The sequence below is a fragment of the Poecilia formosa genome, unplaced genomic scaffold (assembly GCF_000485575.1).
Source record: "Poecilia formosa unplaced genomic scaffold, Poecilia_formosa-5.1.2 Scaffold264, whole genome shotgun sequence".
NCBI classification, from domain to species: Eukaryota; Metazoa; Chordata; class Actinopteri; order Cyprinodontiformes; family Poeciliidae; genus Poecilia; species Poecilia formosa.
This window is the reverse complement of record NW_006800203.1, coordinates 18,623-24,452: the sequence shown is the minus strand read 5'-3', so window position 1 is coordinate 24,452 and position 5,830 is coordinate 18,623. Positions and strand designations below refer to the sequence as shown.

Below are 5,830 nucleotides of genomic sequence, written 5' to 3'. Positions count from 1 at the left end.
CTGCTGTGAACTATGTAAATCTCCTGTGAGAGAGGCTTTTAAAATAGGTAGTTCACTTAGTCTGCATTATGTAATACTAACACATTAAAACATTGACAGCCCTAGTTATCACACATATTTCCTTATGTTGCACTTTATGTTTGGGAATTCTTCATGTTTTATAGTGTTTCTCTCCATGTTTTGCTATTGCTACCCAGCCTCTCTCACTTGTTTCAACCATTTCTACCTGCTTTTAATCAGCAGTCTTTGTTAAAATTAAATATCTTGTCTGTCTCAACAGAATTTAAGAGTCCAAATAGCTTCATATTAAGTGCTGAGAAGAGAAAAAAATTCTTTGTAATTTGGATCTTTCACCTCGACCAGATAGAGGCAAATCAATGTTCACAGTTTATGCACTCAGGTGATAAAAGACAGATGTGTGTTCACTGCTCCCTGAAATTTATTTATTGTCATATTTAATGCTGAGGGCCATTTCTTCCACAAAAGCAATATTAAGTGACAAATAAATGTTTTATTCTAATATTTATCAGCTTTTGGCGGTAGGTTAGTTTTAGAGACATTTATCTTTGTAAAATATATTAATTTCTACCTCTTGCCAAAGTTATGTCTTGAAAATTCATACAATGCACAACATGACAATGCTGTACAAAATAATCAAAGTTGCTGACTTTGTACACTGTGTAAATAACAGAAACAAATCGTGCTGCTGCCAGGACACCAAAGAGCAGCAAAACACTTGAGCCTCACACCATTTGAGGATCAATCAAAAAGGTTTTTATGGAGACGGTTGGAGAGAAAAACAGACACTGAAAGTGAGTTGTGATGAATAAGCAGGAATCAATAGCAGATAATTCATTTCTGATGGTGAGCTGAGTCCATCGGGAAGCCTGTCTGGGTAATGAACATGTTAGGCATGTTTTAAACCTGTTGGGTATTTTAACCTGTTCATATAAAGAACCACACAGAGAGTAGTATCACTTCAGCCTTTGCAAAGGGGGAGAGTCTCAGTGGTGTTTCAGGACATCTCCAACTTGTCCCCCTGCAGCAGCCTGGTTTTATTGAAAGTGGGGTAGGGGTCGGTCATAAAACAGAAACTTAAAGATAAGGAGTAGAGGGGTCTCTCTGAACTAGCTGAAACTAGTTTCTCCAAGAACAGCATGGTCCACCTCACCTTGTTTCCAACTTAGAGTAGAGAGACAAACTTATTCATGAGATAACTATTTGCAAAACTCTGACAAAACCACTTATCAATAGATTTGTATTTTTATTGTATTAGAGTTAAAACTAAAAAAAAAACCTCTTCAAAATAGATATTTACTAGCCATTTTATTAGGTACACCAAATCACTTGCTCATTTACGTAAACAGTAATTTAGCGAGATGATCTCTAGTGTTCACACTTCCTGGTTATGCATGTAAAACCAGTGAGCATGTAATAATAATCAATATAGATGACCCCACAAATCCCACAGGTGTGCTCCCGTTCATGAACAGTTCATGCTAACCACCTCCAAGTGACGCTAGAAAAAACAAAACAGCCAACTGCTGGGGTCCGTGTAGGTCCATGTATTTTCAGGCAGTTCGTTTATTCGTTTGAAATGGAAAATGATATAACTGAAATAGACTCGTTTTTTCGTTTTCCGTTTAGAAAACCAAAATCGGAAATCGGATTTTTTTTTTTTTGCTCGTTATCCGATTTCCCATTTAGTTCACAAAACGAAAATGGAAAAGACGGATTGATAACGAGCTGTCAATTTCGATTTTCATTATTTCATTTTTGACAAGCGGTCTGTCCCGGAAGTTCTCTCTGTCCGGCTTACACAGGGGCCGTATCACACACATTGTGCTGGCTGCAGGCAGACAAGCTTGTTCCTTTCAGGTTTCAGGCTATATACTATAGTATTTTCTGCCAGCCGCAAGTCAGTTTAAGTAATGCTCCTGTGAGAAACAAATAATACCGGACATCTGGTCACCGAGAAAAATGGTTGGCCTGAGTTTTTAGTTTAGTTTTTTTTATTTTGAAAGGCCAGAGCACGGGGGAGTGGCTTTCCACACCTACCTGCAGCCATACCAGTCTCATCTCTGGACCAGCAAGATGGCCAGCATTGCACTGCGCCACCAGCAGCGATAAACAGAGGTAAGTTTGTCACAAAAAGTTGTTTTAAGATGTTTTTAGGCTGGAAAGTAGCCCTCATAGCTTCATTTACGCACTTAGTCCATGCAGTTTATTTGAAATATACTCCGGAGTTTTCGGAGCAGCGTAGCTCCGCTAACGGAGCCAGGCGGCTCCAATCTCAGCGGCCGGGTGGAGTGTGTTTACCCCGGTAACTGCGGCCTGATCTCGGCAAGTCACTCTGTTGTTTTCCGCTGCCTGTTATCGGTTCGTAGCGGCTCAAATTGTGATATGAATAGTTTAATGTGTTTGTATGTGTACCGTTTGATACGTGTATAAAAATCTAATATCCTTCTCTGGAGAGTTCTATACTTTTGAAGATGTTAGTATCTTCTAATCTAAACCTTGACACAGTGTTCTCTTCCAGTAGCAGTTACTAATATTCCCTTCCTCCGATTTTTTTGTAGTTTGTAAATTCATATTATTTGTGTGTGTGAAATATATTATTCCCTCCGGTTTGCTTCTTACGTGCAGTGTGAACTTTTTTTGAATATTTATTTTTTTATTGTTTCAGGCAGGCGGCTCTTGAGGAGGAGAGGCCTCAGCTTCAGGTTTGGATGCAGCTTCCCAGAATCTCCCAGTGATCCTCTTCCTCCTCCTGACATCGTCTCTTCACTTTCTCCTCATCTTTTATATACATAAATTATAGGGATATTTTTTCATGATTCCCCAAACATTGGCTGAATATCTGCTTGTATGTTATTGTAATAAATATTTTTTTATGAAAACATTTTGTCCCTGTTTATTTTGTAAGATTTGAGTTTACAGCTCTGAATACGTAAAGGTTGACACAAATTAAATCTGAAATAATTATTTTCATGTTTCTTGCTTATAAATCCAGTGCTAAGGAATAATGGAAAGAATCAACTCAAAAGTTGTTCATTATATTTAGTCAGTTGAGTCTAATAAGTTATAAGTAAATAGTCTCATGATGGGGACAAAAGTTTTCATTTCTAATTGGACAGTCATACTTCACTTATAAAAATGTGAAAAAATATTGTGAGGTTTATTTTGTTAAACTCTATTTGAATGAAGTTGCCTGTATTTTATTCCATACACTTGTGTAGTATCCTTGTTCAGATAATGCCAATGCAGAACTTATGTATTAATTTGTAAAGTTATCATACCACTCCCCTGTATTCTGTCTCTTATGGATGGACGTCCAACACTCCTTTTATGATCACGGTGTAGCAATCATCTGACTGCTTCAAACAGGATATTGTGTTATATCACACAGCTCACATCATTTCATGCTTGATTCTTGAAGATAACATAATCAAATAAGATCTTTCCAGATGTCAATCCAGTAGAGCCACCTTTTGTGATACTTCAAAAAATTATCAGTCATTTGTGCTGATGTGTTTTTCTCACCCTGACCAGTCTGTTTGCAGTAGTTTGTAGCATGCTAGCACAGTAAACTGACCTGCATGCCCACCAATGTCACTGATTACGACTAAATTTAGATCAGTGTACTGTGGCCATTTCAATTTCTGACAAACAAGAACAGTGTTGGGGAAAATGTTTGTGCATCTAAACAGTTGATGTTTGTGATTGTAAATAAACTCAACATGAAGAACTGTTTTATATGACACCGAGCTGATATAGTGTGAGCAACACTGCTCACGGCAGTGTTGCTCACCATGACAGGAGATGTAAGAGATTTATAGGCTTTTCCAAATTGATATTTAATTTGAAAAATAAACCACAAAGCATTGATGAATTTATACTGTTACCTATAGTGACTGCCGAGCAGGTACTTGGAAATAGGCCCAAATAACTTAGTTCTAGTGAGTTTTAGCTACCACACTGTCCATAGCCATAAAAAAACCTACCTTTCAACAAACGCTGATTTCTTTCCGCTGACTTTGAGTCCTCTTCATTTTAACCATTGCTTAAGCTGCTCCACATTGTATCAAATAATATTGAAATGAAGCTTCCAGTACGTCCTCGTCTCCCAACGTTACGTTCTAGAGATGCTGCCATTCTGTTTCGTCACATTCGGGCAACAGTGATGTCAATTATGATCAGTTTCATTTGACACGCTGCTCTAGAACTTGGATCACCTATTTAAATTTATAGGCAAGAAATACAGCATTTCAACAGCAATAAGTTACTGTTGTGGGAGTCTGAGTTTGCAGAAGGAGGCTGCTGAATGATGAAGAATTACTCTTTTGTCTAAACGATACATTCTGGGATGGCATCATTAACAGCATTGTTGAAGTGTAACTCAGCTTCAGCAGAACAATTTGATAAAGTTTGCTACTTCAGTGGCAGAAGTAGGTCAAACTTAGTTTATAATGCTGACGCATAAATACAGCCACAGTATTTGAGGGAGACAGCACTTTTTAACTTTTATTGAATATTGAACTTTGGACACAAACTGAATAATGAAACTAAGAGGGAGAGAATGGGAAGAGAAACATCTACATGAGACTTAGACTGGGTAGGTGCTTCTTTCCTTTTAAATGACTTATTCTTTGGCTGTATGGTTTTTTTTTAAAGAGATGGCCATCTTTAGGTATATGGAAATTGTTCCCAAGGGAGGACCAGACTGGTGCAGCTCCATAATACTCTTTTTGTTTTTTTACTGTTCAATTATGTTAAACAAGAAATCAGTGTGTTCCAGATGTTGCCTTAAACAGGTGAGCCTTCAGCGACCTCAAAAGTGTGAATTAGCTATGACCGTTTGCCGTTGGGTCTTTCTAGCATTGTTTAAAGAGATAGTACCGTATTTTTCGCACTATAAGGCTGTTATGTCACAACATATTTGAGGACACGAGACAAAGATGAGGGTTCAACAAAATATTTTATTCTTAAACTCTCTTGAACTTTAGTTTTTATTTTTGTCAGCTGTTTCGGATTTTCTGTGAAGAAAAAGAGAGTTAAATGCCCTCAGTTTCCCGTGTCCCAAAAAGAAAACAAAACCCCAAAAGTATTAACAGAAAGTTGGACCTGGTGAGCCAATCAAACAGAATAAAACAGTACACCAGGGGGCCAACCCTATACAAGGCCGTCGAAGCCCCTACTAGTACCGGACTAAAGCAAAACAGAACCTAATGAGATCGAAAACAGGACAACCGGTCCCACCAGGCCAAAATCACAACGACAAAAGAAACAAACAAAGGCTAACAAAAATACCGCATGGCAGGCTGGAACGTCAGCCGCGGCCCACAGCGACTGGACATGCACGTCCCCGTTTGTGGTGGAGTGAGCGGAAGCGAGTGGAAGGGCGGCGACTCCTAACATGTCGAAACCCAGCCTATTTATAGGCGGACCAGCAGCGCCACAAATTAACGTAATCAAATGACCAAAAATAAAAAATTATCCAAACTCCAAAATATATTAACAAAAGGTCATTCTACTAAAGTCTATAAAAAAAAAACAAAAGAAAAAATAGACAAAAATCATCATAATGTGCCCGAAGCACATAACAAAGGCACACCTAAAAACCTTCAATTTCCTCAAAAGTCGACAGTGCGCCTTATAGATGGACCAATATTGAGCCACAACATGTCTAGCAACTACGGTAAGCAGCCGCCGACATCATTTTCGCCTATAGAAGAAGCGTGCGGTGCATGCTGAGATAGTTGTGCTGGTTTGTAATCTATTAATAAAGTTTGACTGACCTATCTACCTACCGACCGTCTAGAATCAGGTC

The 5,830-nt window shown here is 38.4% G+C and overlaps 1 long non-coding RNA gene across 1 annotated transcript; it reads left to right on the top strand.

Moving 5' to 3' along the window:
• Window positions 1-1,743: 1,743 nt before the first annotated feature.
• Window positions 1,744-5,291, top strand: LOC107838486 (uncharacterized). Its single transcript, XR_001664562.1, has 2 exons — window positions 1,744-2,136; window positions 2,687-5,291. It is a non-coding gene; the product is annotated as an uncharacterized LOC107838486 (long non-coding RNA).
• The last annotated feature ends 539 nt before the right edge of the window (window positions 5,292-5,830 follow it).